At 43.1% G+C, this 9,913-nt stretch overlaps 1 long non-coding RNA gene across 2 annotated transcripts; it reads left to right on the top strand.

The window, feature by feature from the left end:
• The first annotated feature begins 959 nt into the window (after positions 1–959).
• Positions 960–9,528, top strand: LOC111948166 (uncharacterized). Of its 2 annotated transcripts, XR_013659162.1 has the most exons (4): positions 962–1,812; positions 2,058–2,599; positions 5,172–9,177; positions 9,423–9,528. It is a non-coding gene; the product is annotated as an uncharacterized LOC111948166 (long non-coding RNA). The 2 variants fall into 2 exon arrangements; XR_013659161.1 differs by having other exon boundaries at positions 960–2,599.
• Positions 9,529–9,913: the final 385 nt, after the last annotated feature.

Genomic DNA, 9,913 nt, shown 5'->3' with positions numbered 1-9,913 from the left:
AGGACCGCTTGTCTAGCAGCATTGAGGAGAATCATATGTACCACCACCAAAGTTGTCTGTCAGATTACATGCTGCCTCCTGGACATCCACCGCTGTTGAGCATCCCTCTGCTGCAGAGGCACTGCATAATATTCTAGGAGTTTGAATCATCCAGATCAGACCACCTGCAGAAAACAAGGAGACTTCTTTAACCGAGACTCCTGCACACAACTGGTGTCTTCACATAAAGAAGCAGCCGCAATCTCATCTGACAATCAGATTGTTGAGATAGATCTTCTTGTGAGTTTAGCTGCATGTGACCTTTGATCACAGCTGTGATTTCTGATCACATCTGTAGTTGTGGGTTGATTCAGACCTTTTTTAACCAAGAAGTTCCAATATTGTGTCCATATTAAAGACAAGTATCAAATCGGTTTTTCCAATGAAACCAGTCTGAGATTTTTATTATTCTGTCATTCTAAAGTCATTTGTGTTATTCAACTCACAAAGTAAGCAAGTTCATTTGGTTTTATGTGAGAATAATAAAAAAAAAATGTTAATTTGCTTATATCATTTTAAAAAGGTCTCTGCTAAAAAGTACAGATTTTCAAGGTGACATAGCAAGCTTGTAAACCTGTCTTATTAATAAAAAGTGTGGTGAAGTCAACTACTTAAAGTGCCACTGCAATCATCTTTTGATCTATCTTCTTAGCATTCTCAGTGGTCTTTAAATTGCGATTATGCCGTTTTTAGCCAAATCAAAAAAACGTATGTCATTTCCTAGGACACAGTTTCTGCAGAGCGGCAGTAACTCATTAGAAATTTCTCTGAGTTGTGGGCAGGACTGTTTGTGCAGAGCAGGCCCTCCCCTACTTCCCGTCGCCCATCTATTTATGCACTCTCCTGCTACCTTACAGCCCCTCACAACCCCAACCTAACATTACCAGTGGACAAAAATGGTGAGCAATAGGAGCTATCCAGCTTTACTGTTTTGAGCCAGATGCCAGCCCAGACGAGGAAAACAAAGACTTACATGGATCTACATCAGTCGTCTACAAGTGCATGCATCAGAATAGAGCGACGCAGGGAGCTTGTGGCTTCTACGCCCAAGCTACAAGCTTTTTCAACAGCATTTTTTGTCTACTCTTAACTCACGTCTTGATAAAAACTCAAAAAATTGCAATTTATGGGGCTTAATTTTATTCATGTTTACTCCATCAACGGAAAAATGCCACAACAAGATGTTAAATATGGTCATCCAATTAGCTAACATCCACTTTATCATTGATCTGTTAGTAGGAAGCCTTTCAGTGTCAATCGGATTCCAGATACTGTACATCAATGGGAATTATAAATCAAATATGCACTTAAGTACTCATTCAAACACAGACAACAAATCCTGACATAAGCTACCCTACCCTAAACAGTTCTGTGGGCACAAAATTTTACGACTCTTGGAAAAAAAAGAGTAGAAATGTTTACTAAAATCCAAAAGATCTGAACTTGTTTCCTGCTGATTTTTAATGTAAGGTTGACAATCCATCCATCCATATTCAAAACCTGTTTAATCCCTTTCAGGATCACAGGCTGATGGAGCTAGCCCAGCAACTGTTGGACAAATGTGGGACTCACCGTGAACAGGCTGCCAGACTGATGCAGGTGTAGCCCATGTAATATGTTTTGTGTTAATTTCACCAAAATCGCTTTTGTTGTCTTTATTTTGTTGTTTTTATGGGAATGTTTTAAGCGGAGACTTTTATTTTGGTGGTTCGCTGCTACTTCCTGTCTTTTCGCGGCATCCCCCTCAGTCTCTGTGAGGACTGCCGAGAGGAGGTAAGCAGCAGATTTTGCTCTAACCAGTTTGGGTAAAAGTGGAGTTTAGTTAAAGTTAAAAATAAAAATAAAAAATGTTGTTAACAAGATAAAACTTTCCTCACATCATTTCTATTTTTGTTTATCGTGTGAAATATATTGTTATGGGCAAATGCAGCACTCGGAGGTATGCTAGCCTTGACGGGACTTGAGCTAGCATGTATGGTCTCACATGTGACTCTGGGGGTTTTCTCCCCCTTCCTCAGGTGTGTGTGGAAGAGTGAGACCCGACGCGACGTTTATGTGCTGTATTTTTGTTTTCACACAGGTATGTGAGCATTTATTTTCATCAGATATATTTCATTACCTTTTGCTTTTTATTAATTGATTTATATTTGTTTGGGGTATATTTTAACACAGTGTTATTTGTATTGATGTTTTGTAATTTGAAATGATACAAAAATGCCATTCAATGAGCAGAAGTGTGCTATATATGTACTTTTGTAATATGTGGAGTCTCTGGGAGGACTGCCGAGAGGAGGTGTGTGTGGAAGAGTGAGACCCGACGCGACGTTTATGTGCTGTATTTTTGTTTTCACACAGTAAATCCCCTTAAATGGATGGCAATCCCTGTGTGAGACTCTTTATTCATTGAAGACACAACGCAGAAAATTTTAGCTGATGCTGCACTCGCCGAGCAACAAGAGTGCGCCCGGCTACATTGGTGCCGTGACCCGGATCCACACCGCTCAGAGTGGTTCTACATCGTTCCTGGAGCTGTGGATCAACGCCAGCTTGGTCACCAGAGGTTGCTGCAGAGCGCCCCAAAAGGGGTTATTTTCTACTTAAGCAAAGAATTATTTACCAGACACTTTTCTTTTTGGGTTTAAGAGTTTGTACAGTATTTTGTTTAACTTCAGGTAATTTGATTACTACATTTCAAAATGGCATTTTTTGATGATGAGGGAGGAAAACCAAAAGTTCCTACTCAGACATATTCTTTCGGTGTGGGTAGAGGGAGACGTATGAGTGAGTTACTCCAAACTCCGGTCAGAGATGCAGATACTACGTCACCAGCCTTTTGTTCCACCCGCATCTTGGGGAGTGTACCTACTGGCCCTAACCAAAATGAAACTGTTTCAAGTTTTCCTGTTGTTACTGACTCAAGTTTAGACTCGTTGATAACGCATATTGCTCAGCAGGTAGGGCAGACTATAAAGGATCAGTTAAAAAGTGAGATGGGACAAGGATTGAATGAGACACCTGCCCAGAGTTGTGTGAGTCAGCCGTTTAGTGATCCCAGTCACCTGAATTTGTCCGGTGCAAAATTTGTTCTCCAACCAGATGCGAAAGAGCCTCCAGTCTTCAGGGGAGATGGTGCGGACAAGAACACAGTGTGCGAGTGGCAAGAGTTAATGGAAACTTATTTCAGAAAAAGAACCATACCTCTTGGTGAACAGCATTCTGAAATAATGTCTAAGCTAACAGGCAAAGCTAAAGATGTGGTAAGGATAACTCTGCACAGCAGTCCATCCATGAAGCCTCAGGAAAATCCCAAACTCATCTATGACATTCTCAGACAGCACTTCAGTGATGTGACGTACTCATGTATGCCAATGGCCGATTTTTATAGCACAGTCCCGGTGCCAGGAGAGGCCCCAGTTGAGTACTGGTTTCGACTGAATAAAGCTGTAGATGCTGCTGAGGAGGGGATAAAGCGGCTAGGGAAGCACATGGAAGACCCTTGTCAGGAGGCAACCATGATGTTTGTTAAACACTGCCCGGATCCCACACTTCAATCCATTTTCAGATTCAAAGCCCCAGACAAATGGACTGCTAGTGAAGTCCAAGAGCACATTGATCGTTTCCAGGTTGAAAGAAAAGAGCAGGCCCTCTCTAGGCATAAACACACTCGTCCTGTTACAGTTCATGTCCAAATGCCTGAACCCAGCCCGTCAGAAAGTGCAACTCCTCCAGCAGAGCCAGTCAAACAGAAGGATAACCTTAATCCCTCATGTAACGACGACTGTCTAAAGACATTAATGACTATTTTTGATCGTGCACTATCACAGAATAACCATGCAGTTTCTGATTCTATCAAACCTGATCATTTTCAGCGACGCTCATGCAGAGTTTGCCAGTCCCAAGAGCACTCCACTCTTGCTCATTGCAGACAAAAGCGCTTGTGTTTAGCATGCTTTGAACCAAACCACATAAAGAGGAACTGCCCTAACGATAAAGCCACCCAAAAATCAGGCACATCCACCCAGCAGAACACCCCGCCTTTAAACTAGCTGGCCCGCATTGGGTGAGGGAATGTGTGGGCATTCGTAATAATACCCTCGAAAGTGGTGATATGCAAGAACACTACGTTAAAGCTTGCAGTGTAGCACCAGCTGGTGCTAAGTTTATTGTGCAGAACACGCAGCGATTGGGTTCTTATGATGAACTGTTTTACACAACTGTCAAGTTGAACAACACATTTGAAGTACAGGGAATGTTAGATTCAGGATCCATGGCATGCACTCTCAGCGAAAAAGCAGAGTTGGAGATGTTGAACAAAATGGTGCTCTCAGGTCCTATTCCCTTAACTCAAGAGGTTGTACTTGTGGGTTGTGGGGGAGCATTGAGTAAACCTAAGTGCATGTATGAAGTGGAAATGAAGCTTTATGGACAGGACTGCATTGTACCCGTTCTTGTGGTGTCTGGACAGCGTGATGATTTGATTATAGGAACTAATGTAATCAGATTTTTGATGAGTCAGTTCAGGGGGACCAATGATTGTCTGCACTTAGCTTCCAGTGGCAGTCTTTCTCCAGAGTGTGAGCAGTTTCTTAATCTCATGGTTAACTCTTCCCAATGGCAATATGATGAGCTCCCAGATAAGATCGGGACAGTTAAGCTGCAGCACTCAGTGACTTTGCTAGCCAGGCAAGAACACTTGGTTTGGGGTAAGCTCCCGAAAAATGCTGTCATTTCGCTTGGTAGCACAGTTGTTGAACCCACAACATCCAAGTCCATGCCACGTAACATCATGGTTGGCCGTGTAGTCACGCCATTGTGGGGTGACAGGTGGGTTGCTATGAAGGTCACTAATCTGTCTGATAAACCTGTCACATTAAAGAGGAATGCTAAGCTGGCAGATGTTTCTACATGTGTTGCAGTAGAGGAGTTTTTGCTTTCACAAGGGTTGTGCCAGCTTGAAAATTTTGAGAAACAGGAGAAGTCGGACAGCTACCCCCTAGATGTAAAACAGAAACTGAAACAGGTGGGTCTTGCTGACATTGACTTAGACCAGTGCCAGGCAAGTCCCAGTGGTAAGGGAAAGCTAGTTGCTCTACTGGAACAGTACAATGACATTTTTTCTAAACATCCACTAGATTGCGGTGAGGCAAAAGGTTTTGTGCATCGTATCAGGCTTACAGACGAAAGACCGGTCCGAATGCCCTACCGGCGAGTACCACCTGCCCACTACCAGAAATTACGACAAATGTTGTCTGAAATGGAGGAGCAAGACATCATAAGGAAATCGGTGAGTGAATATGCTTCCCCGCTTGTCCTAGTGTGGAAAAAGGATGGTAGTCTTAGACTCTGCACTGATTTCAGGTGGCTGAATGCCAAGACTTTCAAAGATGCACACCCACTCCCGCATCAGTCAGACTGCTTAGCTGCTCTAGGCGGAAATGCCTATTTAAGCACAATGGACTTGACCTCTGGATTTTATAATATCCCAATGGCAGAGAGTGACAAAAAGTACACCGCATTCACAACTCCCATGGGACTTTACGAATATAATCGAATGCCACAAGGATTATGCAACAGTCCGGCCTCCTTCATGCGAATGATGCTCAGTATTTTTGGAGATCTAAACTTCAGCAGCCTTCTTTGTTACCTTGATGATTTGTTAGTGTTTGCAGCAACAGAACAAGAGGCTTTGATGAGGCTTGAGGTGGTTTTTCAACGGCTTAGGCTCCATAAGCTGAAATTAAGTCCCAAAAAGTGTCACTTAATGAGGTCATCGGTTAAATTCCTGGGCCACATAATTGATAAGAACGGAGTTGCTGTAGACCCAACAAAAGTGGATGCGATAACAAAAATGACAAAGACAGATCTGATGGAAGATGATGGTTGCACTCCATCTGCAAAGCGAATTAAGTCCTTTCTGGGCATGGTGTTGTATTATCAGCATTTCATCCCAAACTGTTCCAGCCTAGCTAAGCCACTGTTTTCTCTTACGTCTGGCCAAAAGAGGCGAGGTAAAGTCAAGTTAAACAGCAACCAAGGCTCATACAGAAAACTCAAGCCCTCCGATTGGACAGATGAGTGTGAAGTGTCGCTTTCTAAACTCAAAGACAGTCTTTTAAACTGTGTTGTTCTTTCGCATCCAGATTTCACTCAGCCTCTGATTTTGTCCATTGATGCTTCGTTAGATGGGCTTGGTGCTATGTTATCACAGGTTCACGCTGGCGAAACAAAGGCCCGGCCCATTGCTTTTGCAAGCAAGCCTTTGAGCACCTCTCAAAAGAAATATCCAGCCCATCGGCTCGAATTCCTAGCCCTGAAATGGAGTGTGTGCGAGAAATTCAGTCATTGGTTAAGAGGCCATTCATTTACAGTATGGACTGACAACAATCCTCTTACCTATATAATGACTAAGCCTAAATTAGATGCCTGTGAGCAACGCTGGGTGTCTAAGCTAGCTCCTTACACATTTGATTTGAAACACATCCCAGGGACAAAGAATGTTGTAGCGGATACCCTCAGCAGAGACCCCTTCACTAAAACAGTTGGTGAAAGACTCATAACTGAACAGTATGAACAACTACTTGCTGAGGCTGAGAACACCACCCCGGACAGTATTCAAGACACCTTCAGATTAAAAGTCCAATGTCAGAGAGTTAACAGATCAAAGCAGAGAGACACAACTCTTCAGTCTAACCCGGCCCTAAGTTGCTGTGATGAAGATGTGAGTGCTCTGCTGAATGTTCATAATCAATGGGAAGCTGCTGCTGAGACAAGAGCTGTGCAATTTATTCAAGCAGTGCAGGATTTGTTGCCTCCAGGACAGGACTCGCTTCCAATGTTCACACTGGCGGAACTGCAGCAGAGTCAGGAAAATGATGTTGCCATTTCGGCTCTCATGCCATTTGTCAGTTGTAAGAAACGCCCATCTAGACGTGAAAGAGCAAAATTTGATTCAAGAACTATGGTTTTGCTAAAGCAATTTGAGAGACTTAAATTTCAAAATGGGGTTCTTTACAGAGTCACCAAAGATCCCATTAGTAAACAGAAGAGGCATCAGTTTGTTCTTCCAGAAAGTCTCAAAGAGAAAGCTTTGTGTGCTATTCATGACTTTGCAGGACACCAGGGACAGGCCAGAACAATGCATCTCGCAAGGCAGAGATTTTTTTGGCCGAAAATGGAGCTTGACATAAAAGACTATGTGAAGTGTTGTCAAAGGTGCATCCTGGCGAAGACTCCAGACCCGTCTGCTCGTGCTCCTTTGGAGAGTATTCGAACTTCTGCTCCTATGGATTTAGTGTGCTTGGATTTCTGGAGTGCTGAGGATACGAAGCAGCGGTCAGTAGATGTACTCGTCATAACAGATCATTTTACAAAGCTGGCCCACGCATTCCCCTGCCCAAATCAAACAGCTAAGCAGGTGGCAAAAAAACTGTGGGATCATGTGTTTTGCGTGTACGGTTTTCCCGAGCGCATTCACTCTGATCAGGGCACAAATTTTGAAAGTGAACTCCTTGCTGAGCTGCTCAAGTTGTCAGGAGTGTCAAAATCCCGCACAAAAGCTTATCACCCCATGGGGAATGGTGGGACAGAGAGATTTAACCGAACGCTTGGAAACATGCTTCGGTCTCTCCCCCTGAGACAAAAGGAAAAGTGGCCTCAGCAGATACAGACCTTGACATTTGCATATAATTCAACAGTGCATGAAACTACTGGATATGCTCCTTTTCAGTTGATGTTCGAAAGGATTCCAAGACTGCCTGTTGATGTTATGTTTAAACAAGTGTTGAGCGATCCTGTGGTGGTGGATTACAAAAACTATGTTAAAACGCTCATGTCACATCTTCATGAAGCAGCTAGGATTGCTCAAAAACACAGCACTAAAGAACAAGACAAACAAGCTGAGGGCTACAATCGTAAGATCAAAGGCACTCATTTGAACATCGGAGATAGAGTCCTCATTGCAAACAATGGTGAACGAGGCAAGAAAAAGTTAGCTGACAAGTGGAGCCCCACAGTGTACACAATCAAGGACAGGAACGCACAGAACCATACCTACAAAGTAGAAGACTTCAACGGAGTAACAAAGGTTGTGCACAGGAACCTACTATTGGATGTGAGCTTCCTGCCAGTTGTGAAGGCTTGTGATGCTGATGAGGAGGAGTTGTGCACACCTGACTCGTTGGATGTGGAAAACAGCATGGTGCGGACTAGCTCGTGGATAATGAGTTGCTCTGAGTTTTCATGCAGTCAGATGGACCAGGGTGATAGAACATCTCATTTGGACCAGACAAGTCAAGATTCTCCAGAGCCATACAGCGAAAGAGAGTCTCTGTGTGATGTAATTCCATCTCAATACCCAAGTGAATGGAGCCCTCAGAGGGATGGAGGTGATGATTTGGATAGTCTGGTTGTTGAAAATGTTTCCAATTCACCCCTTGCTCAGTTATCTTCATTGGAGCCTGAAGCTGACACACTGGCAGACTTGCACCTAGTTCACCCAGACCCTGGTAAGGACACTTCTGAAGTGCTGACTCAGGCACATCCGGTGAAAAATGAGGAATGTGTAGTCACAACTCGAGTAGGGAGAGTTAGCAAAAAGGTCAACCGACTTATTGAAACTATGGTTCAGAGGCCTTTGGGTTTGAAAGAATTTGCTCTTAGGAGGAAGTCTCAGTCATTGTTGACGTTATTCTGAAAGTTCAGGGGATCGCGTGTTTTTTTTGTGATACATGGTATTCAAGTATCCCTCAGAATCTGTGTGCTTGTGGCAAGGTACTGGTATGGTGTAAACGGCATCATATTAATCTAGGAGACATTAAGGTCTGATCAACCTTATGGCTACTCTGAACCTGTATGACAGGTAATTATCTAATTGACTGTGAAGCTTAGAGCTTTCTTGGAGCCCTTGCTAAGTGATGAGGTTTCGTTTTCTATTAGATACATTTTGGCGAAATCTAGGAGGGGAGGATGTAGCCCATGTAATATGTTTTGTGTTAATTTCACCAAAATCGCTTTTGTTGTCTTTATTTTGTTGTTTTTATGGGAATGTTTTAAGCGGAGACTTTTATTTTGGTGGTTCGCTGCTACTTCCTGTCTTTTCGCGGCATCCCCCTCAGTCTCTGTGAGGACTGCCGAGAGGAGGTAAGCAGCAGATTTTGCTCTAACCAGTTTGGGTAAAAGTGGAGTTTAGTTAAAGTTAAAAATAAAAATAAAAAATGTTGTTAACAAGATAAAACTTTCCTCACATCATTTCTATTTTTGTTTATCGTGTGAAATATATTGTTATGGGCAAATGCAGCACTCGGAGGTATGCTAGCCTTGACGGGACTTGAGCTAGCATGTATGGTCTCACATGTGACTCTGGGGGTTTTCTCCCCCTTCCTCAGGTGTGTGTGGAAGAGTGAGACCCGACGCGACGTTTATGTGCTGTATTTTTGTTTTCACACAGGTATGTGAGCATTTATTTTCATCAGATATATTTCATTACCTTTTGCTTTTATTAATTGATTTATATTTGTTTGGGGTATATTTTAACACAGTGTTATTTGTATTGATGTTTTGTAATTTGAAATGATACAAAAATGCCATTCAATGAGCGGAAGTGTGCTATATATGTACTTTTGTAATATGTGGAGTCTCTGGGAGGACTGCCGAGAGGAGGTGTGTGTGGAAGAGTGAGACCCGACGCGACGTTTATGTGCTGTATTTTTGTTTTCACACAGTAAATGCCCTTAAATGGATGGCAATCCCTGTGTGAGACTCTTTATTCATTGAAGACCCAACGCAGAAAATTTTAGCTGATGCTGCACTAGCCGAGCAGCAAGAGTGCGCCCGGCTACACAGGCAACACCCTCATAAACACACACATGTACACCTG

Source organism: Oryzias latipes, chromosome 11 (assembly GCF_053564925.1).
Source record: "Oryzias latipes strain Hd-rR chromosome 11, Olatipes_Hd-rR_3.1".
In the NCBI taxonomy this organism is placed as follows: Eukaryota; Metazoa; Chordata; class Actinopteri; order Beloniformes; family Adrianichthyidae; genus Oryzias; species Oryzias latipes.
Note: the sequence above shows the minus strand (reverse complement) of the source record. Positions and strands in the feature narration are given on the sequence as shown.